Source organism: Hirundo rustica, chromosome 2, assembly GCF_015227805.2.
Source record: "Hirundo rustica isolate bHirRus1 chromosome 2, bHirRus1.pri.v3, whole genome shotgun sequence".
NCBI lineage: Eukaryota > Metazoa > Chordata > Aves > Passeriformes > Hirundinidae > Hirundo > Hirundo rustica.
Window position 1 is genome coordinate 81,978,700 of NC_053451.1, and position 25,465 is coordinate 82,004,164.

Sequence of the window (25,465 nt, forward strand, 5' to 3'; positions counted from 1 at the left end):
CATATGCTAGCATTGAACACAAAAATAACTGAAATTCTTAAGGAAATAATTTTTAATAGGTCACCATTTCTAATTAAAAAAAAAAAAAAAAAGCAAATGTTTACTAAATGAACTAAACATACTCCTACATGAGAGTAAGTTGTTCATTTTATGTAGAAGACATATGGAAATAGAAAATTACTCTGGGGTTAACCACACACAAGACACTCAAATAAACAGTAATTCTGTTGTAACTTCAGATTTTTTCCTCCAAAGCTCTACTTGCTTGAAGCCCCTGCTCTTATATCCCAGAGATAAAGTTCAAAATCCTGGTCTGGAAGGCTTCACAACTCCCATCAGCTTCAGCAGAGCCAGAACTGATCTTGGTTCTGTAGCATGGGATCTTGCATTCTGCAAGTTTAAATAGCACATGGGTGACTTGCTTATATTCTGAAGCTCATACCCAAAGCTCATTAAAATAAAAAAGATATTAGTGTTGTTAGGCTTAATGGGCTTTGGATCAGGTCTGGAAATGCACAGCACCTGAAATATTCTGTGAAGAGTCTGTAAAGGATCAACATATAGATTTCACTGTGGCGCTATGAATTTCATTCAAAATATCTCAAATGTATTGCTTTGCATATATATATATATATATATATATATATATATAAAAAATAAATTTAACCAGGTATTGAAAAACAATATTTGTGTAATTGATCTCTATGTCAACATTTTCTGTAAAGTAAGTGGAGTGACCAGTGTTAGCAAAGCAATGCATTAAAATCTATGCCTTACTGATTCAAACTGGCTTTTGCTACCCCTGGGGACACTATTTGTGTCTGTCAAGAGCATTTCAGACTGACAGCTCCTGTTTTTCAACAGGGAGGGGAAAAGGCAGAACTAATGGATGTGAATGAGCTTAAAAGCTAGTGAACTTATCAATCACAGAAAACAACTGTATTTTGGGAAGGAAATAGAAGTACTTTGGCAAAAAAAAAAAAGTCAATATGGTTTTTTTCAGACACTGATAACGATGATCAGGTTTTGGTCAGAGTATTTTTGGTCTCACAGCTCTTTTGTCAGCACTGATTATCACGTAAAATTTCTCATGCACTGCATTAAATACTTCACATTCAGAACTATAAGCAGGTCAAATTCAGAGGTCCTCGTTAACTTTATCTACGATTTTTTTTTTTTTTTTTCATTCAATAGGAGCTTGTTTCAATAACAACTGAATAAAATTGAATGAAACCTTGGGATCTGAACCAAAGAATCCAATTATATTTACACAGTTTTTGCACAGCTAGTCTATTATTGCTGAGCTGGGTGAGTGGTCATGAATGTGTTTCAAGGCTTACATATTTTGCATCAGAAGGAATCAGATATCATATTGCTTTCCCTAAGCAATACTTTGACTGCTCTTTCCATAAGATTTACATGAGGGAAGTGAAAAGGCAACTGATCTACTACTATAATAGTTATTGCTCAAGGTAATTTTTTCATGTGGTACTTGTTCTTACTCAGGTATTATAAACAAATATCGACAGAGATTAGAGTTATGATGGCTTGGAGAATGAGAAGGATTATTTTTAACATATGACCCTAATTATGCTTAGTATAGTGAAAACTTTCTCATACCAGACTTCAGAAAAAATATTTTAAAATTCAGAAAAAGACCAAAAAGCCAAAAAGTAGGATTCAATAAATGCCAACCTTTTACAGCTATAATTAGTTTAATTGCCAGACTAAATAATTTTGAACTATAAAACTTGATACTTTCAATAAAAATGTCAAAATAAGGCATTCTGACAATTTTCCAAGCTTATCTCCCTGATGTTCAGAATTGACAAAAATAATGAAAAAAGGTTTGGCAAATAAGCATTGTCAGTGGAAAATATATGATGAAAAAGATTTCAGACTACCTAATATTCAATGATGTATTATGTATCTCTACATGCTATAAAACTCAATTGGTGAGATTCTTTATCTGTGTTTTAAGGCTTGATTGTAATCAAGTGGAGGCACTTTCCAGAAACTTCTGAGGCAAATCTAACTGCTCAGTGAGAGGCTTGCAATTTCTTCTTTCTTTAATGCTGGCACATTCAGTAAAGGTCGTTAAACCTGAGCATTTGGGATGTAAATTAATTATTTAGCAGGTATTTGTCAGTGGATTATGTTTATTGACATTTACAAAACTTTTTTTTACCTCAGCTAAAATAGGATTGTTCTATCCCATTTTCAGAAACCAATGCAGCCTTATTTCCTTGTCTGCACTCCCTGGACTAGACTCTTTCTCTAGGCCCTCAGGCTAAAGTGTGTTTTACAAAGCAGAGCCCTGATTTACGGCCCTCTCCATTTTTTTTTGCCTTTGGCTGTCATAACTTAGTGCTTTGAAGTGGATCGTTTGCTACTGGCTTATTAGCTCATCTATTTTCGTTTTCTGTGTACACATTCCTTATGACTACCTTCAGCATTGTAGATACAATGCTAGCTCGTTCTTAACACACTCTTTAATTACAACTCACATCCAACTCCAGAGAAAGGCTTTCCAGGTAAGTTAATATTCACATGAATGCAGAAGCAGGCAGCTGAGCCTGCCTCAGTGATTACTGAAGAAAGCAAACATTTTTGTCACTAGAAATGAGTGAATTCCTGGATGCTGCAGCTGAAAGTGGTGAGCCACTGATGAGAGACAGAGGGGAAAGCAGGCATTAGGGTTGCAAGCTCACAACTGGGGAGGAAAAGACAAACTGGGTTTGCACAGGGCTGCCCGGGATAGTGTGTGTTTTTGTTTCCTCATCCTCCATAAAATTCTAATCTCTCTTAAAATCTTCCTGCGGGGTGGCAAGTAAGAGGCTGAGAGGCCCCAAATTCACAGATGACTATAATGACCTTGCTTGTGAATGATTTATCTTTGAAGCTCAAGTTGACTACATCCAACAGCTTTTCTCACCAACAGTCCCCTGTTTCTGAATTCTACATGTTAAAGTCCTGATATGTTCAGAGAAACCCAAAGTGCTGTGCATGCTATTACTGTACACTGCTGGTTTCTTTGTATTCTTTCAGGACAATCTAAAGTGCTACCCCCCTCCATGCAAAGCCAGTACTTGAAGTAAGCTGTGTAACAGATGAACGATGGGGAAGTGAGTCAGAGGAATGAAAGCAAAACAAAATAAAACAAAACAAAATATGAGTTTAAATTTTCAAGGGGAAAAAAAAGAGATAAATAAACAGCATAGAATTGTTCCTGCTCTTATACTAGAATAGTTTCCTGTTACACAACGACCTTATCTTCTTTCAGCTCTACTCTCCAAAAATTCTAAGTTTTTGCTTTCTTTTTTCCCCACCATTTCATAAACAACACCTATTTTTCTCTTCCTCGGAGCACCACTGGATGTGAAGTAAAGCTTCTTTTTCTCTCCTTGTTTTCCGTCAAACCCTCCAAGGGTAGATGCAAGCTGTTTCACTCCTGCTGAATGGATGCTTCAGAGCAAGAGTAGTCCCACTGAGACTAAGTGAGATGTCATGCTGGGGACAAAAAATGGGGAGACAGACAGACACACATACACAGGCACGTGCATTCACACACATTCATATGGATCTCCATATAAGGGAAGTCCCATACATTTTGGGACATGTGAAATGCACAGAAATACATTTTCTGTGCCCAGAAATCACTGAGCGCATTGTGCTATCCAGAAGGACTGAGATGTCAGTTTTCTTATCAAATAAGCAAGGGTTTGTGGTGAAAGGCTTACTGTTCCTGTTATCTGTGGGTTACTGGTCAGTTAGTGATAGCAGGCCATGTCCAGAAAACACCTGGCAAATGTTGCTGTCAGGATTTTCAGTGGACCCTCAGGCTTATTATTGACCTTTACTGTTGATCCCCATTAATCTAAATGTGTCCCACAGACAGCACTACAAACATTACAAGCTGAGGTTCAGATTAAGGAAAATATTAGTCACTTTCACTTATTTGTGAGATCAAATTGAAGTATACAGTAATTAATAGCCACTAAGAGAACTTTGACTAACCTTTGCTTTTAGGCCTGGGTCTTATCATTTTTCCCACCATTAGGTGAAATTTATATTAATTTAAAGTTTCTTAAAACTAATAAACAAGACTTCCTGGTTGCTAGACACAACATTAAGAGGTTGTGGACTATTTTTATTTCTGTCATTTTAAGGCCACATTCACCAGTTTCTGTGCCCAAACAAAAAACAAAGCCAAGAATGTATATTGAGAAAGGTCCAAAATTCCAGATGAATCAAGAAGATTCTAAACAGAATCTGTTTGAAAGTATGTGGCCTAAATCTACTTACCAAAAGGATATTTTCAATTTGTTTCTTTCTTTGTTTAATGCATTTGTCTGTTTTATTAAATATTTATTGTTTCATAACTACTAGATTTCTATCCTATTGGCTCCTCCTTCCTTGAAAGGGTCAATATTTTGCAAAGTACTTGAAATTTGAATGAACTCTTGCCTAACAGTATTGAATAAGTTTTGAAATAATGTGAATGAAACTGTTAAGTTTTGCAATTTTAATGAGAGTTCTCTCATTAACAAAGTAGCAACAACAGCGCAGATTATATTCTGCATGGTATAGACAATTAAAATATACCACTGTATATTTATATATATATACACACATTTATATATGTGTGTGTGTGTATACTTTTATATATATATACACACACACACACACACACACATACATACATATATATATTTGTATTCCACTCTGTGACATACCATTCTGGTTAGTGTTGTAGAGATTTAATTTTAGTAATTTTCAACATCAGGAAATTATATTTTCTACTTTGGGGTTTTTGCAAAAAGCATTTTTCTCTCTTACTTAATGATAACATAGAACTTGAAAAGCAAAATTCTCTGAGAACTGGTTATATTTTTCTGAATGTATAACAAATGTGTTTGGTTTAATTAATTGACATTTTTCCCCCTGATTATTATGGCTTTTTACTATGCACTGTATGATAATAACATGGTTTAAAACCAGGATAGGGTTTTAAAATATTTAAAAGAAACATTGTACGTATAAAAAAGCAAAAGCATATTCTCTAACAAAGTGGTACTCTGCATTGGAGCTTTAATTCAGCTGTTCACAGCCCTGTCAAAGCAGCTGAAAATGAAATGCTTAATACAGTTCAGGAGTTAGGAAGTAGGGTGGTGACTACTGAATTGAGATAAGGCAGGAGATCTTATTCCCCTTTTTCCCATCTTTGTAGCTGAGACCAAAGAAATTCAATGTTAGGAGGGGTATGTACATTAACTTAATACTGAGTTTTTTAACATATAATACTGAAGTTATGTGACTGATGGCAAGTAAACTTGATATACATATATTTCCCTTAAAAATATGAACACATGAATACATGTATGAATGCGTGTTTTGTGATGGTAATGTAGTAGACAATAGTTATTTCCTGTGAATTTTAGCCCTTTAAAATCTACATCTTTATAGCCTCCTGCAGGGACAATTGTGTAGCAGCTAACCAGGGGAAAAAAGCTATTATCAGATCGATGTTTTCTCAGACATGGAGATTTTAAAACCACACTCTTAAACTGCATGAAATTAAATCTGTCAAGATCAAGAAGTATTTCAAGTGTTTTATGTTTTTGGAAACTGTAACAAAACCAAGCTGAAACTACTGACTTAGCATGCTACAGAAGTTGATGTTTTGCATTGTTTTATTTTAAATGAAGGATTTGGAGAAAAAAAACCAAAAAACCCCCCAAAAAACCCAAAAGAAAGATGTATGAAAATCTATCTAGTTGAAAAAAGAAAAAAAAAAGTGGCCTTTTGTCTAATTGTGACATCCATGATCTCTAGAGATAGTGATATGATGATATGAAGATTGGAAAAGAAGAATAAAAATGTCAGGAAGAAATATTCCAAGTTGTAAATAAGTTTTGACACAGTTAAATGAGAAAATCATGATGCATGGAAATCACTCCACAGAATATGGATACCATGTGTTAAGTTGCAGCATTAAATGCTAACAAAAACATGTAGCATTGCAAAATGACTCATAAATTCTTGGCTATATGATAATTATGTTGCTACTGTAAAAGATGACAGACTAACATCAACTTATGAGAAAAGCTACGTCAATGGAAAATTCTCCTTCACTTAGGGACATAGAATATTGAAAAAAGGAAAAAAGTAAAAGAACATTAAACACATCCCTTTTGGTCATATAGGCTTTTACAGCACTTTCATATCACAGTGGTTTTTATGTCTTTCACTCCAGTGACTCAGAGACGACAATCACTCCTACAGCAGACTTGATAATCCTTTGCTCTCTCAGTGTTTTGAGCTCTTCACACTAAATCTTTACTTTAAGTGGCAAAGTTTCCATCTCTCTCCAGCTGGTGCTGCCAGTCATTCCTCAGACCTGAAGGCTCCCACTTTTTAATGTGCGTGCACTCCACTTTTATCTATCACACAGAGACTACACCTGCAGAAACAATTACTGTAGACCATAGAATAGATTTGCAGAGCAGAGCAGCTGGTGCCAAGGATCTGATGACCACAGAGAGATAATATGGAGTGGTTTTACTTCAGATCAGTCCTCATCTGTCTCCAAGGGTCCAAATGCCCATCTGTGGATGAAATGTCCTAGGTGAGCTTCCCAACATGTGTTCCTCCACTGTTTCACATGCAGTGAATCCAATTCCAGTACCCTGAGACCACTCCATTACATGACTCCATCTAAGTGTGGAAAAGCAGAACTCTTACTTTAAAGATGCACTTTTAACTGAAGGTAAGATATAAGTGACACCTGAGTCTGCTAGGAAACATAGATATGTAATGTTTACATTTAAAATTGCCTTATATTTTTTTTATTCTTTTTCTGAAAAAGAATTATGTTTTTAATAGAAGTATATGAATGCTTTCCCATTGATGCAGTAAATCCATGGGAGAGAATACTGGCTTTTTAACAATCCACCAATAGTTTTTTTGGGGCTATTTGTTTAAAGTTGGTCCAAAAAACTATCACCAGTTAACAACAAACCTTTTATTACAGATGTAAGCTTCAAAGCTTTTCCATGGAGCCAGTTGCTATTAAAGTATTTCCAGTAAAAGTACCTATTCATTATTCAGTAAGTACAATATAAAATAGTTCCAGCTACTGCACTGAAAAAGTCTTGGCCTCAGTATTTCACATTCAAAAGAAATTTATCACCTTGTTGTTCTTGCCAGAAAGACTAATTAATATTAAATCTTTTGAATTTCTCTGGATAAAACTGGCATCTGTGAGCCTAGTATGGTATCAGAGTTCTTTAAAATAAGTCAGTGATAGAGATTAGTACCTCTTGTGTAATACTGTATGCATTGCATTCTGTTACATTTATTATACAAATTGAAATGAATTACAATATGCAGTTTAACATCCTATGAATATTTTTTATCGTTCTCCAACAGTAGTTAATATGCTAACCAACTTCACTGAAAGGCATACAGATGTGGAAAGAGTCTATCTAGGGACTTTAATTATCACCTTGTCAAATTCAAATTATTATCTTGCGAGTTCATTTCCATAAAGTATCCCCTCTGCTGTTGGATGATTTAACATGTGTCTGCTTTTTCTCATCTTATTTGTATCTATCCAGAGGCTTTAAACCTTTCAAAGTTGGCCAGCTCTTTGTCAGATCATGATGTTTACCGTAACTGATTTTGTCAAATACACTTTTGCAAAAGCTCAATTTTGCCAAAGATGGGTCTGTAAAACATGAAGAGAAACTGGCGCACACGACCAATAATGTTACATAAATCAGACTAAGACTTCAACTATTTGTAAACAGGATTAGCTTACAGTGAAGAACCGAAGAGCCTGGTGAATGAATCACCTGACAAAATTCTGGAGACAGTCATTCTTGTTTGGTAAATCATTTCACGTTTCAAGAAACCTGGAGTAATTACATCTGTAAGAATTGGGTAGACATTATTTTCTATGCTAGTCTGGATCACATGATAGGGCAAAAATATAATATGAATATTAATGACAGTGGTTTTTTAACCTATTTAAGGCAACAAAGCAGCGATGAAAATAAATGAAGACAAGAAAAATGCCTTATTGGATAAGACTTACATCCTACAAAACTGAAAGTTTAAAGTGTTTTTATATGTTTTTGTAAAAGTGTGCAGGATAAGTGTGTGCAATATGTGGTGGATGTCTTTGTAAGGGTGGCGAGGCACTGGAACAGGTTGTCCAGATTTGTGGATGCCCCATCCCTGGAAGTATTCAAAGCCATGTTGGATGGGTCTCTGGGCAACCAGGTCCAGTGGAAAGTGTCCCTGCCTATGGAGAGCTGGATCTAGGTGAGCATTAAAGTCCCTTCAAACCCGAATCATTCTATGATTCTATGATTCTTTAATTCTATGATACAAACACAGAGTTGATCAATCCCTCAAATTTCTGTTTAGGAAAAAATAAAAAACAAAAATGCTGTATCATGACATAAAGTCCAATAGCCTGCATATAAGGTTAACTAAATCTGGAAACAGAAAACATGTTACATTACTTTAAATTTTTGAATGTCAGTTGTGTGAGAACACATGGGAATTGTGTAATTACAACTCTTATACTAAGATGCATATAAATTTTTAATAATAATACACAGAAAAAAAGAAGAATGTTATTTTCAAAAAAGTAAAAGCAATAAGATAAATATGACCCTAACACACACACACACACACACACACACACACACACACCCCGATTGCCCAAACCAGAAAAAAAAAAAAAGACAACTAATTAGCTAGCTCTTTGTAAATACATCCATGTACAGTTCCAAAAAGAGACATGGACTGTTCCTGTTCAAGAGTCATACTAATCACTTGTGTTGATTTAGTTTTTATCTTCTTTCTTGCACTTGTGCTATATTGGAGAAAACTTGAATGTATTTAGCAGAATAACTTCCAATTCTAAATAAATACATAATACTGAATAAATATTAGGGTTTATTATTAAGGATTACAATCTTCTATAACATTATGTGTGTTAAGGGTTACAATATTGAATAAATATTAATTTAGAGAAAATTTGCAGGAAAAGGGGTAAAATAGACACAGCTTTTGTGACTAGCAGAGGATGGAAAGATCATACTCAAGGCAAATTTGGCTTCTGTTTATCATTTATTAATCATTATTTCATTTTTGTTCTTTTTGGTTTTCATGGACTTAGTTTAGATTCTGAACTAATTTCACAGGGAATTTAGAGAGACTACTTATAAATGTACATGAAGACTCAAAATGTGTGTCTTAAATGTGTTAAAACTGCTTGCAGTGCATCTGTGTAAACCAGAGGTACTACTTAATCAGTTAGTTCTTACTTAAATTTCAGTAGAGTGAATCAAGGAATTCTATCAGGAGGGTAACTATAATTTATTGTATTTTTAAAGTAAGAGATGATGCTCCACTCTCCCCAAGTTCTTTCTAATTATAATTAGTGAAGACTACAATAAAAATGTTTGCACAGTTCTCAAAAAAAATATGCTCACTTCTTAGCAAAAACCTTAATAAAGAGAGCAATGTTAAATAAGTGCTTTGAACCAAAATATGGATAAAACTACAGATTAGTACGTAAGAAAGAAAACATAACTTGAAGGTAAATTATGATTTTTGACATTAATACATTGCTGAAATGATTTAAGTTTCAGAAGCACATAATTGAATAGGACTTGATGCTAGCCCACAACATTTACCATCCACATCTGTCACTTCATCACTAAAATAAAACTGAGGGACATTTTTCTTGTGGTCCCATTCCTCAGTTCTACCATCAAAAACTCTTCTCTCTTATGGGGTAAGGGATGTCAGAACAAGAAACTTCAGCAGAAGAATAGGTTGTCTTGCAGTATTGTTAAGGCTGTAACCTCAGCCCAAATTACAGATTGCAACAGGCTTTGCTGAAGCCTTTGTAATACAGCAATCCTTCCCAGCCATGCAAGCGTTCACTTTGCAATAATAGTCTCCCTGACATTTGATACAATGTAAAAAGTATAGAGCAGGGCATGCTAAGCAGTGGTTGCACACAGAAAATTGTCCTCAAAAGGATCTTACTGAAGAATACCTGTGAACCAATAACATAATTCAGATCCTGTGACCATGCTGCAAGGAATACACCAGAGTGGGAAATGCAGCTGTCCACATCAGAAATCCTGACAGATAAATAAATGTCCAATTAAAATAAATTTTGCACCCTTGACCTTGAGGTGAACACCTATTTAAAATCAGGATACTCATGGATGAAAGGGGAGGAATAGCTAGCACAGCCTGACAATGTGTTCACCTGATTATTTAATGTAAAATTCATGGGGAATTAACATTAAAAAATTACCTGAATTAGTGCAAAAATTACTGCATCTTCAAAAAGATTTTAATTTGTTATTCTAACAGTTTGAGCAGTACCCCATTTTAGTTCCTTTGACTGAGATATAGAATGACTTTGAGACATGCTTTACTAAATTATTATTATCAATAAAGGCAATAGGTTACTGCCACATGACACTATGACTGTACTGGATGAACTCTTCTTTGAGAATTTTTTTTTCTTGTTGGATGGGAAGAATTTCATATCTGTTATACTCTGTATTTTGGAGCCAAAAGAAAGACATTCTAGACAAAGTAATTAAAATTGTTTTGGTTTTAGATATAGTCAGCATGAGTTTTCTGGGGAAAAAAAGTATTAAATGTAAAGTATAAATTACTTTTTTCTTAACCTTCATAGTTATTTATTATAATACAATAACTTTTTATGACAAATTAGGAGAGAGAAATGTAATATAAATTAATCAACTCTGAATGCATGCATAAATGTATATTTTTGAAATGTTATGGCAAATTTTATTTTGAGGGGATACACTGGAGACACAGAGGTACAGAACTTAATCTGTACTGAAACTACCCATAAGGAAAAATTTGGCCCCCATTTCCTTCTCTTCTCTGTGTGAAAAGGGAACCATTGATTTCTGCCAACTGACAAGCAGTCAAGCATACAAAACAAGTAGCAGACCAGCCCATATTGTAATTCCTGTTAATTCTCTCCTGAGGGTTTTTACGGGTTTGTTTTGGGTTTGTTTGGTTTTGTGTTTTGGGGTTTTTTTCCCCCCTTGGGTTTTGTTTGTTTTGTTTTTTGTTGTTGTTTCTGTTGGTTTTGGTTTTGTTTGTTTTTGTGTGTGTGTTTGTTTGTTTGTTTGTTTGTGTGTTTTGGGTTTTGGTTGTTATTTTTGTTTTTGTTTTTCCTGCAAGGAAAACATTGATTTGAACATGGTTTAGTGTTTTTTTCCAAAATTATACCTTTTTACTAAGGTTTCCCTTCCCAGAATATTGGGATCAGATTCCAGGAACAAAAACCACATGAAAATTCATTAAAATTTAAATCAAACATCTTGTGTTTCTCAGGAGCTATTCTATCCACTGATATTCTGTAGGGGGTTTGTTTGCTTGCTTTATATTTTTATGTTAAATTTGTTTGGTAGAAGTGCTAAGTCTGGGTGTGTTGATAAGGAGATTGATTAAGTGCAATGAAAACTTAATTTGTTATTGTCATTTAACAATAATGGGCCTCTGTTTTTTCCCCCTCTCTTAAATTGAGTGAACAATACAAACCAATAAAAAAACAACTGCCACCACAACCCACCCTCCATTATGATAAACAGGATTAAACACAAGAGGAAAATGAGGACTGTGAAGCTGTTGTTGTTTTGGAAGGAAGTGCTGAAGTCCAGACTCCAGCTCTGTAGCTAAAATTTTTACCACCACCAAATAGAGTAAGAAGTCCTTTCTAAAATTAGGTTGAAGGAGTTCTGTCCTCTCATCATCTTCTTTCTAGAATCCCTAGTATTATTCAAATTTTGGGTTGTACACTTGTAACTTCTGCTGTCCTCTGCGTGAATATGCATTAGATGAAGTGACCTGGCCACTTGAGCAGCTTGTCCCTCTCTGCTCTCCCTGCCACATACCAGCTGCAATATTCTGCTCAGGTTACAAGCAGAAGTAGTCTCTGTTGATTGGCTCTTACTAATGATTTGATCATCCTGGAAAGCTCTGTAAAGAGAATGTCTAAAGTAAATAAATTAAGACTTTTTTGGTCCTCAGATGTGTTGAGCTGAAGAATCTAAGCATCCATGATAATTAATTTTACATCTGTCTCTTACACACAGTTTTGGAATATACATTTTCCATTAATGGGGATTTCTTCATTCCTCCCTTAAGAACTGGGAGCCCTTCCCTCAGTTATAATAAAATAAATATGCTGTATCTGTTCTGCAGAAAGTCTACTAAGATTTATTTTTCACTGGTTAAATTTTGGTCACTGCAAAAGTAAAATGTGTAGTGAATTGGAGGGTTTTTGCTTGTTTGCTTGGGAGTTTCTATGGTTAGAATTTAACAGCAAAAAGGAGGAGAGAAGTGTATTTACTTAAATAAAGATAATTTTATGAACATAATGTATCCATAAAAATTGTCTTTGGGTGAAAATGATAGCTTTAATTATTCTCAACTTTTTTTCCCTAAATTCTTTCTCCTTCCTCTCTAAAAGACTTAAGTAGAGGTTGGGATTCTGTAAAAGCTAATTTCTCTAAATACTGGAAAATCTATATACTTATTTCTCGCATTTTTCTACATGTAACAGTTTTTTATGTCATAAAAAGAGAAAACTGCTAATTCTGGTAATTTTCAATCTTACTCTTCATTAGAAAAAGAAGAAAAAGAGGTCAAAAAAGACATTCAACTATTTTCAAACATTGTGTTGTTTAGTTAGTTTGTTTGAGTGGTCTTTATAATTCATATAACGGTTTTGTTTTTTTTTTTTCTTTTTCATTCCTTCTAATAATATACATTTGAAAGATTTTTATGTCCAAATTAATAAAAATAAAACTATACCGAGATTAGTGCTGTTTGAAATTTACTCTAAAACTAGCATGCAAAAATCTTTTACTGCTTATTGGTGAATAGCGTACTGCACTTCTAAAAAAAGTAACAATTAAAGACCATGGACATAAAATAATCATTGCTTGAAGCTAACAGAGAGTTATACTAAAAGGTTGTTTTTTATCTTAGAAGTTCTAGTACTTTAAACTTCAAGTGTATGAACTAGTAACCAGTCAATGTATTTAGGTGACCATTACTTTGTGACCAATGTCAAATGTTTTTAATTAACTAGTTAGGTGAGCTTAAGAAAGCCTGCTGAGCAAAGATGTGTGATGTCAAGGCACTCTCTTCCTTTGTCACTTCTGTTAGGCAGAGGAAGAATTACAAAAATCGATGGCAAAGGAAGAAGAAAACCAAACCCTTTACTCTAGAGCAGAGGTCAATCTGTTTATAGGGGAATTAGGCGGCAAAAGTAGAATAGATAATTTAAAAAAAAAAAAAAAAAAAAAAAAAAAAAAAAGCTAAAAATAACACTTGAGGTGGTGATAAAATAAAAGATCCTGTCAGAAATTATTAAAATTCCATGTTATAGAAAAATATGTATTTCTTTTTCATCAATGCTTTAGTCAAATTAGAATCAGATAAAGCTGAGAAAAATGCAAAATTCCATTTGAAATTCATGGAAGTTCTGCGTTAAACATGTGACAGAACTGAAACACTGTCATCCCGATTAAAGAAATACTGTGGTCTCTCCAAAAAAAGTTGCTTTCACCATCAGTCATATACTGCATAAAGTTCAGAAATATTCTAATGTTTTGGCACCTTGAAAAGGAAGGAGAAGCATATATACTTATGACTATTTTCATCCACTGAGTGCTTATAACCAGTGTCAATTAAAGTGAACATACATTAACAAATGAGAAACTAGGAAGCATGCATTAATTCTATCTTACTATGTTTGCTTCTGTTGTGTCTCCTTTGTCATAAGTTACACCTACTCAGCAATCAAAAGTCTCTGTAGAATATAAAGTTCTCCACTGGCCATCATTTTACCTCTCTAGCATAAGATCCTAATTTCTAGGTTAAGGAGGTTCTTAGGTCAGTGTCATATGCTGATAGAGTGCCCTGAGGAGAGGTTAGTAACTCTAACTTGTCTTCCCAGTCTGCCTTTGAGCGCAGACCTTCCCAGGGCAGCAGGTCAGGGCGGTGGTGGAGGATCCCTGTGGTGGGGCAGGCGCCCAGGGCACAGCCACTCCGCTTGACAGCATTCACTGCCTCAGTCACAGGCACACCAGGGCACCTCTACAGTCCTGAACCTGTCCCTCTCCTCCTCTGCTGACACTGGGCCTGAAACACAACAAAAAGCAAAGAAAAGAAAGGAAAAGAGAAGGGGGAGTGGGAAAGGGGGGGGGGCGGGCAAGCTCTGCTTTACTGCTCATTCATTTCTCTGCATTCAATCACTCCAAGGCAGTAACTAGCTCAACCCCAGGCTCCCCTTACATGCACAAAAGAAAAGCAATCCCATTCAGAAGGAGACCATGAGTTATTGATCTCATGCTGAATGTTATGTTTGGTTCAGCAGCACTGTCAGCTCCCTCACATGGAAAGCTTATGTTTCCCACCAACTCTGTTGAATGATACTCAGCTTTTTTGAAAATGAAGTGCTGGGGACTAGGGGTCAAGGGCAGAGACATCTCAGCTTTCATTCTGGGACTTCAGGACACATTCTGGGTCATGATGAAGGGTAAGCCTGCCAGGAATTAATTGTAAAAATACTGTGGATCTTGTTCACCAGAGGAACAGGCAATTCATGGTTGCTTCACCTTCTAATTCAGACATTAGAAAATGAGCCATAAAGACATAATTTGTTAATGTACATGAGATTTATTTCACCCATTCAAATTAATGAACAAAGTTTTTTGCTAAGACACTTTATAGTTCATTTATTTAGCTTAATATCCTCATTTGCAGAAATATGCAGATATTTTGTTTTAATCAATGAAGACTTTAAAGTGAAAACTTAAATTAAAAATTTCTTTCATGTAACACGTTTCACTCTCAGCCTTTCTTTGCATGAACTCTAAATAGCATTACCCCACGTCTCAATACTCAGCAGTCTATATAACTACTTGAGAGAAAGCAAGGGGTATTTTTAATTTAGTGATTGTTTCCATGATACAAACATGAATCACTCAGACTATATCAAGACCACATTAAGTTCTTGACTGAAAATTTTAAAAAACGAAAAATTTTTATTTGTTCCTTTATGAGAATTCCATGTGCCAGGAGTCTAATTGCGGCATAAGAATTTTTTTAAATAATTAATTGTCTTGTTTGTTAGTTTGTTTGTTTGTTAGTTAGTTAGTTTGTTTGTTTTCACAAATATTCTTTCTTAGAGGGCTTTCACTTATTTAGTCAGATTGTTAGGCTGCAGTTTTTGTCTGTTTGAAGGTACAAAGGTCTACAGAAGGACCTGGACAGGCTAGATTGATGATGCCATTCCAGTGGTATGAAGTTGAACAAGTCAGGTCCTACACTTAAATAACAACTACTCCATACAGCACTGCAGGATGAGGAAAAAGTGGCTGAAAACCTGCCTGGAAGAAAAAGACCTGGTGCTGGCCAACAGTGGCTAAACATGAGCTAGAAGACCAATGGCATCCTGGCCTACATCAGCAGTAGTGTGGTTTGCAGAACCAGGGCAGTGACTGTGCCCCTATGCTCAGCACTGGTGAGGACACAGCTTGAATCCTGTGGTCAGTTTTGAGCCCCTCCTGACAAGAATGATGCTCAGATTCTCAAGTGTGTCCAGGGAAGGGCAACGGAGCCGATGAAGGGTCTGGAAACGTGCGCTGTGAGGAGTGGCTGAGATATCTGGGGTTGTTTAGCCCCAAGGAAAGGAGGCTCAAGGGGGGACTTTACAACCATCTGTAAGGAAGTTGTAGCCATTTAGGAGTTGGTCTCTTTTCACAAGTAATAAACAACAGGATGGGGAAATGACTTCAAGTGACATGAAGGGAGCTTTAAATTGGATATTAGGAAAAAATTCTTTATGGAAATGTTGGTCAGGCGTTGGCAGTGGTCAGGAACAGGCTGCCCAGGGAAGTGGTGGCTACTGTCCCGAGGGGGAATTAAAAAGATATACAAGTATGACATTTAAGGACATGGTTTAATGATGGACTTAGCAACAGTTGGACTCGGCGATCTTAAATATCTTTTCCAACCTAAATGATTCTATGATTCTATGATTAAGCAAAGGACTGAGTAGGCTCCTAAAAGAAGGAAAAGATAGAAGAATATAGACACTTCAGAGGAAAAAAATTAATCCACAAGAAAAGCAAAGTAAAAAAACCAATGAAAGTAGGAGTGCATATTTAATTGGAACCCAGAGCTAGGACACAGAAACCCCCTTACAGTCTTACTGTCTTTACTTCAATGCAAATTCATTTTGCTTGAGTAGTAAGTACTGTCAGACTGTCATTACACAATCATGCTCACGTAGTCCCACTCTTCTAAAACAAAATTTTATAAATGAGATATAATTCTATCAACTCAAACTTAAACATTAAAAGTAAAATTATATGCTTACTAATATTTGCTATAAATTTAGTCCTTTATTCTTCTCAAAACACCCTCAATCATACCAAAGTTTTTATGCGTTAAAAATTATCTAAATCTCTGAATGCTTTCTGCTAATCAATTCAATTTTTTTGTTTGTATTGCAGATTCACTCTTTTCACTGGATATAATTGATTTACCATTCCATGCACTTGATTGGTCCTGTGAATTGTTCAACATTCTTTTTTCCTGTGACTGGATAACTAAAATTTTCAAGTGGAAAGACATATTTTGACAAGTTCTTCCTGATTAAAATATTTCTTAGTAACATTTAGGGTCATGACATACATTCTAAATGCAAACACTATGAAACTTTATATAGAGACAAATAGGAAAAAACCCTAGCAAATAACTAAACAGAGCAAATAAAATACCCTGATTTCACTAATGAACATGATAATGAAGATTTCTAATAATTGGTTTGATGTTCTCTCAGCTGGAGTTTTCTCTACTGTTTCCACAAGATAGATCTAATATAAATAGAGAGATACTTAAATTTTCATCATTTGAAATGGAAATGTTTTAGGGTTTGGGGGTTTTTTTGGTTGTTGTTTGATTGGTATTTGGTTTTTTTGTTTGTTTGTTTGTTTGTTTGTTTGTTTGTTTTCCCTTTTGTTTTTTCGTGTTTTTATCTCTCAGTTCTTAACTATAGATACATTTCATGAATGTAGTTATTTGAAGGTGTGAAAACTAGTAATTTTTTTAGCTCTACTTGTTTCTTCTCATACCATGAGTTTTCTTCCACCCTTTTTTTCTAGTCTTTGTTGAAATTAAGATTCTCCTATGTCTTTCTTGGATCCTCAGACTCTGATAAGAACAAATAGGATTTAAAATAACATTATTACTTTATTGATGTTCATTGAAAGTGGCTGTCCAAGGATCTTTTGAACATTACATCTCTACTTGTAGGAAAATACATTCCAAATACTACAAAAGACTGTTCTATTCTCTTTTAGTGATTTCCTGAGAGACAGTTCAGGTGAAAGGAAAAAACAAATCCTGTATTGCACTCAGTATTCTGTAATCATGCAGAAGAGGAAACACAAACCAGACAGATGAGTGAGTCTATAGTCTGCTATATGGATCTGTATACATGCCACATATTAACTTTACAACTACCTTACACCAGAACTCCAGCAGCATTGTGTTAGTGCTGGTAGCACTGAGATAATGCTATGTTAATACTGCTGGTATGCATACCATTATTTATCCTGTTATGAATGCAACTAAACTTACAAAGAGAATTTTCCTGTTCATTTTTTGTCATTCTGCCACAAAATTGAAAAGCGAAATTAAATATAAACTTATTTAATTTATGTATTTTTCTTCTAGTCTCGTTACTGTTTCAATGACAATAACATAATGCTGTATCACTTATTTTAGTTTACATGTTTTCCTTACTTTTTTCAGTTGCAGCTGATTCACATATGATTCAGCTATGACTCAATCCATCTAGTTGCTCAATCCATCTAGTTGCCTGGTGATATTGTTTCTAATAAAATGTTGAAGAATATTTGAGAAAAGTTATATGGTCATTAATTTATGTACCATGCGTAAAAATTTGTCTGGGAAAATGTGATAACTTCCATCTAATCTCACTACACCGCATAGACTTTGTCTTGTAGAAATACTAGTCAACAAGTACTGTGGAGCCAGAGAAGATTTCAGTATTTCAACAGCAATTCCAAAATTCCTTACAAAATCAATCATAACCACCATCACTTTGCACAGAAATATGCTTCCATGGATATAAAATCAAGAGAAAATGCAAAAAGCTAACATCCCACCTACTACACGTAACATTTTCATGTGTTTCTGTTTCTTTTTTGTTAGTTCCACTATCCGTCCATAGGTTATCTGACAATACATGAGCTAGAGCATGGAACCTTACAATAAATCTGAGAAACTATTGTCAAAAGAGATTATGCAGATGAAAGTCTGTTCCTACAATCAGACTTATTGCAAACATAAGCAGGAAGAAGTTTAAATTCAGTCTGAAATACAGTGTAGTCTAAAAGTGAATTTAAAATGAGCAGGAGAAATTATTCTCTTAAAAATAAAACCCCACAAAAATATTAAGAATAAAAGTAAAGCAAAAGATACCTAGATTACAATTTAAGCAGGGGGAAAGTATATATTTTTGATAGTTAATTTTGTTTCTAATCCTCCTTATGATTCTGAGGCTTAACTCTGATCAGAACAAAATTCACAGACTTTCCTCTAATGATGATTCCATTCATGAAATATACCTTTTTTCTTCTCCCCAGTTCATAGCTCCCATTGTATATTTTACAGTTTCTTGCTGCTTCACTCTGTATTTGAATTCTTCCTTATATAAAGACAAACTGTTTGAGTTGCCTCTCAGCTACTATCCCCTCTAACCTCAGATCATGACCCCTTGTTTTGCATCTACTTACTATCTCTGCTGCTTGCTGATGTCAATTTGTTTCCGCTTCATTCAGGACCAGGCGTCTGGGCTCTTGATCCCTTACATGCCCTCACTGGCAAACATCTTTCAGTACCCAGTGAAGGGAAGAAACCGTCAAATTTAAATGAAACAAAACTTCAGCAGGTAACAAAAACATAATGTCAATCCGCCCACCTCTTGAGGGAAGATTTCAGAACAGATAATGTTTATTCACAGATTGTCTGGTAATAGATGGATAACAGACCACTGTGGGGTCAAATGACAGAGATTTTAAATTTCAAGAGACAAATTTCAGCAGAGAGAAAGAGGTGTCAAATAGAATTTACTACCACAGCATATTTGAAAATGGTAAAAATATGGCAAAAGCAAGAAATAGAATTTTAAGCCTAATTTGTCACTATGCTGAAATGGTAGGAAATTCTCTTCTCTTTTCAAAGCGAATACAAGTGAAGTGAAATAAACTGTAGAGAAATGATTTAAAGAAAGGACAAAGTGTATTAAATTGCTTATTTCCTGTCATAAGGAGCACAAAAATAAAAATAAAAAAAAATAAAAAATAAATGATCAGGCTTAAATGAAGAAGAAAATTAATTGTAATAAGATACGAATTTTAGTGATATAATTTTAATTATTTAAATAAAGCTGTTTATGCTCCCCATAGGTGTAATGACTCACTGTTGTATTGTTTGAGAAAAGTCAACAGAAAACTAAATGAGATATTTGTTTTATTTAATATTATTGTCATAAACTTGAAATATCCTTACCCAATGATGTAATAAGATTGACCCACTTTTATTTAACTAATAATTGCTAAGCAAAAACACTTAAATATTGAGTAACAAGTTACATATTTGTAAGAAAAAAAAATGAATGAAAATAATTTTTTGCTGATATAATTTTAAAAATGTAATTTGATTATTATTTACTATGAATATTTGCTCAGTTTCAATAACAGTGCTGCCTTGTCAGAATTCAGCAAGGGGAAATTATGTAGACTAATAAGATTTGACATACCTCATTGAATTCCCAATCCTCCTACTTCTTCCCTAGTCATCAAGATTAGACAGGATTTTTCTAATCACTAGATGATGCATGCTCTCAAGTCACTGGAATGCTACGTGATATACTCTTCTATTATTATTTGCTTCAGTTTTTCAACTGTCATGGAAACAAGAACTAACACATATAAAAATATTTGCATGTCTACCATGATACAGTCGATAGAATGTGTACATATAGCTTGATGAGTGCCACACACGGTGTGTAGAGAAACAACAGTATTACTTCAATTATAAAATATTTTGTTTTAAAATTATGTTTAAGGATTTTATAACTTTTATAACTTTTGATTGCATAAATCAGATATTTTCATAAATCTAACCACGGTAAGATTAACAAACCCAGTTATGAGGAATTTTGTATTAATAATCTTGGTTTCTGAGAATGCAACCTCAGAGATAGTACTCTCTTAAGGAACTTTCTGACATGATAAACAGAAATCCCTGTACAGTTCTTCATTCTTCCATATCTTCCATTCACATATATATCCTCATCTAATTATTCCTTAATCCATGAATTGAAATCCCATGAAAATTCCGAAATCTTTTCCTGGATAGATTTATGGTGATCATTTCACTTTGGTTAAAGAGAGAGTTTAAACTAATGGAGAGATGTTCTGCATCAATAGCAATCAAGGTGAAAGAATGAGCCCCTAATCCTTTTAATTTTTGAATATATATGTAATAAAGGACTCCAATCTGCATAGCCATACGGAATTCCCTATTCAAGACTAAAATGAAGTCTTACTAAAAACTGCATGTCATACTTCAGTATGACATGTGACTGGAACTTTTGACAGAATATGCAAGCTCAGAAATATTTGGGGAGCCATCTTTCTCTCTACTTCAGGTGCCAGATTCCTATATTTCTATATAAAAAGGAGAGTTGGTTAGTAACGCTATCCCAGTTTTTAGCTTTTGCAAAAATTCCCTTTCCTGCAGTTCTTATGCCAGAACACCGTAAGCACATATATGTACTTTTTGTATAGTGGCATATAAAAAGGTTTCTGAAATCCACATTGATTATTTCCACTACTACTTCTTTGTTCACAAATTTAGTAGATATATTTTTCTAAAAGGAATAAACCAAATTAGGCATATCCCTTATATGCTATTGTTTAAATGGCTCATAATACTGTCTTATGTGCTCACACACATAGAAGAATATTCACACTATTCTTCTAACTATTGTATGCTTTTCAGGTTGTGTTTTTAATCTTTCATAGATTCTTTCTTAAACTTTAAAATAAAAACACATTTTGCCACCTCTGTTTCTTCATTAACCTCAGTGAGTTATCAGAAATATCCGACACCAACTTTTCTATTTCCCCAAACATGTAACAGAACAATTTATCTGAGCCTGGTGCTTTATCATCCTTTAATCATTCTAATTTTGCAAACACTTTATATGATCTGGGGCTCATAAAACCGTTGTTGTATTTCACTTTCACAGAAAATTTATTCCAGACTTTAGGTTATGGCCTACAGCTGCACTCATAAATATCAAGGCAAAGAATTCATTCATGCTAAATTACCTTCCAGAGATGTGCAGAGTTATTCATACCACTCAGAAGAACACCAAAATTCATATTTCTGTCAAGTTCCCCAAAAATAGAATACATGAGATTGCCAGTTAAAACTTCATTGCCAATATTTTGAAAGAGTCAGATTCCATAGTCAGATTCCACACAGGGCTGCTGCTGAGAACACATTCAGACAGCTCAATTAATGATTGTCAGACTTCAAAACTCTATCTTATCCAGATGCAAATTTTAACTGAAGTTTAAATAAAAGTATAATAAATAAATTCAAGCAGTTTTGGGAAATTAAAGCAGGAAACACTATGTCCTTATTTTAAGTACTTATTCTTTATCCTCAGTTTCTAGTCTTTCAGAAAGAATGTGCTCTTGTCATTGGAACTTTTCATATCAAGTCCCAGAAATCTGTGGATGTTAGATCACATTCCATAACCATAAAAAATCTTCATTAGTTTGAGCCATTTAAAGTAAAAGTGAAGACATCTTCCTCAATTGACTTTTGCCAGTTTCATTTTTTCCCCATATTCTCTTGTTAGTCTTTTTGACAAGAAGCAACTACGAATTTGCTATCTCCAACTCATACATATGGGAAAATTGCTTCTTCCTATTTTCAGATAAACACTGCATCTAGATAAACATGAAACATAATAATTTACATTAAATTCTAAAGTCACAAGAAAAGACATGTTTTTAAAAAGAAAATTCAATGGTGTTCCAAAGATTATTACAATTTAAATACATATTTAGGATATACTTCCTTTGATTTAGTCTTAGTGAGAAGGCCAGAAAAGTGTCTCAATGGAATGGAGAAGTATGAATTGTCAATTTGATAATTTGATTTTCTTGCAACCTCTAAGTTGTAAATTAGAAGAAAATAATAAAAAAGCCCAAAATGCAACATGCAAAACAGAAAAAAATTAAATAAATCCTGACTGTTAATAAAAAACTATGTAACCTTCTGGGAAACCTTCATTGCACAGGTGTTAAAACCAACAGACCTCTGTTCATTGGAAATTTATCTCCAGTACTTAATAACAACTTACCCTTGCAGAATGAACATATTTCTTCATAACATTCATGATTAATTCTATCCTAATGGGGTACAATTTCTTTTTATTATTCATCTTTTGAAATTATTGAAACATGTATAAAGAGTAGAAAAATCTGGAGATTAATTCACATAAAATTATTGTCCAATTTAAAATTAAAGTATCAAACACCACATCAAATGTTTGGGATATAATCACTATATTTATACATTAATGAAGCCATCAGAAAGGATGTGGTTATATATAATATTAAAACCCAGAGTTTTAGCTTATCATTATTATTTAGGGATCATGTAGTGCAAATCCAGTACTGTAATTTGCCATATCTGAGGGTGAGGGTAAACTTGCTCAGCAGTAGAGTCTGCTTACCCTGTGCTGTTTCAGTGAACAGCTCCTTATTTCATTCTCTTCACTAACAGAGCATGAGCAGCAGTAGCAATAAAACTCTGCATGTGTATGCCAGTAGAAGGTTTTTATTGCTCTTTCTGCTCTTGTTCCCCATGAGAGGAAGGAAAAACTTATATGGAAAGTCTTGGCTTTTAACAGGGATTTCTGCTTCAGAAGTGAGATAAGAGTTACACTGCTTTCAAGGAGCTTACCTTGGATTGTTTCTGCTTCCCTAACTTGAATTCCCCTAATTTTTAACAAACAGATCTGTAGTAATATTCCAAATAGTATGAGCCACCTTCTTTCATGATTCTTAGGCCATCAGGGACTCCCAGGAATGCCTGCCTCCAAGCTGACTATGCACAGTAAGTCCGCCTGTTGGAGATCTTCCATCTGCTGAGGTTCTGCTACCTCACCCTGCTCTAATTCCCCCAGGCCTGCAATCCTCTCAGGAAAAATGGCACGCCTTTCCCCAAATCCATTTTCTTCCTCTCCTCGCAGGTATAGAGCAAAGCACTAATTCAAATATATTCATCAAATATGTTTTCAGAGAAATTTCCTATGTGGGACGTGAAATAGATTATATATGGTTATATGAGATTCAAATCTGCAAGAATTTCACAGAAGAGAATGTGTCAGTAAAGAAACAACAATACCAAATTGTGTCTTAGATCTTTTAGATGAATGAATTTTAGTCAACCATAAATATATTCCCTCCAGCAAATATAGGGGTTTTTTTATTTGTGATGAAAGTAAATATCTGCAGTCACTCAAATAAAAAAAAATAGGGCAGCGTTTTTTATGGGTTTGACTTGATGTGGGTTTTGGCTTGTTTTGGTTGGTTGTTTTTTTTTTACAGGTACTGATGTTACCTGTATTTAATTTGGTTTATTACCTTTATTTTATTCAGAAATAATTATGCCTTCTCTATTCCCTGTAGTAAATTAGGATTTAAGATTATCTATCTTGCAAGTGTTAAAAATCAACCCTCACCCCTCCCAACCATATCTTATCTCTCCCAATACAGTGCTTGACATGCTAGTTGATGAAATGCCTGATAAGGCAAGAATATATCATAATTTAATTGGTATGAATGCTCTTTCTTCAGTAACTCTGACCACAAAAAAAAAAAAAAAAAAAAAGTTTTGCAAAATTAAAATGGGATGTCGTGGTTAACGAGGGAAAAAATTTTTTATTTCTTTTTTTTATTGCCTCAAATTTCTGCAGATCATGACCTCACATGTATTTCGTAAGATATTCGGATAAAGTCTGAGTGATTCACCAGGAGAGTGGCTAATAAGTAATTTCATACAGTATTCATCCAGCTAAAGGAACAGGTTTCTACTTCTTCACACTTCAGTGAAATATACTTTTTGTTAACTTGGAGAAGAAAAAAAAAACCTCATGAGAGGATTTTCATCATTCTGGGTCACCCAATGGTGCACTGAACTATTTAAATATGGGAACTGCTGGTCAAGTAGAATAAAAGTAAGTAGATATATTTTAATGTGCTTTATCTTGAAGGTAGACCCATCATACCTGAATGTATTTATAAGAAAACATTCAATAAAGATTGAAAGAATTTCTGCTATTACCCTTCTAACTATTTAGGAAATAATTGGATAGTCGCTGAGAAGTTGGGTGAAAGGGAAAGAAATAACATTATTTTGTCAAAGCCTTAACTTCAGTAAAGAAAAAATAAATCAGTCAAACAAGAAGCTTTTGTTTGGTTTTTTGATCTAAAACGTCCATATCTTTATTCATGCATGAGAAAAGTCTGTAAAACTGTTCAGTTTTTCAGAACATAAAAATTCCCTTTATCTAACCAGATAAACTTTCAGTACGACTTTCTCTTCTACAATACGCAATCCTGGTGCACAATGTCAAGAGGAAAGGAAGGATTTAGTAACCAGAATTTCAATAGCATGCTTTGTGTGTCACAGTTCACAGAACATCCCAGTACAAATCATCAGGGAATAGAAACAATCACCAGTGAAAAAGACGCTGTTTCCCACCTCATTTCTATCAGCAGCTATTCAAGGACAACTAATAATGTAAAATTATATCATGAACTTTGCAATGGCATAGATGCTAACCATCCTAAAGTACCATCTTCAAAAATTATTTGTCATGGCAGTCGCTGATGGTCTGAACACACATTTAGTCTCAAGGGTGGGGCAGAATGAGGTGTCACAGTGTGGATTGGTGGTGATGTTGCAATCTCAAACCAGCGCTGCTGCTTTTCAGTCTCAAAATGTGGGTTAAATGCACCAGCTGCACAGGCTGGAGGAGTAAAGCTTCTACTCCCAGACAAATCCAGTGCTGGGCTTTTTGCTGTGCAGTATCTTCATAGGTGTGATAAAAATTCCGCGTGATCCAATGAGTAGCTGACAGGTGTATTTCCACACATTAAAAACAGTTAAGGCAAATTTCCTGCTGGCTTTCCCTAGAGGCTAGGCACAATAAACTAAGTTAATTTCTAGAAGCACTCTGTAGGGAGAATAT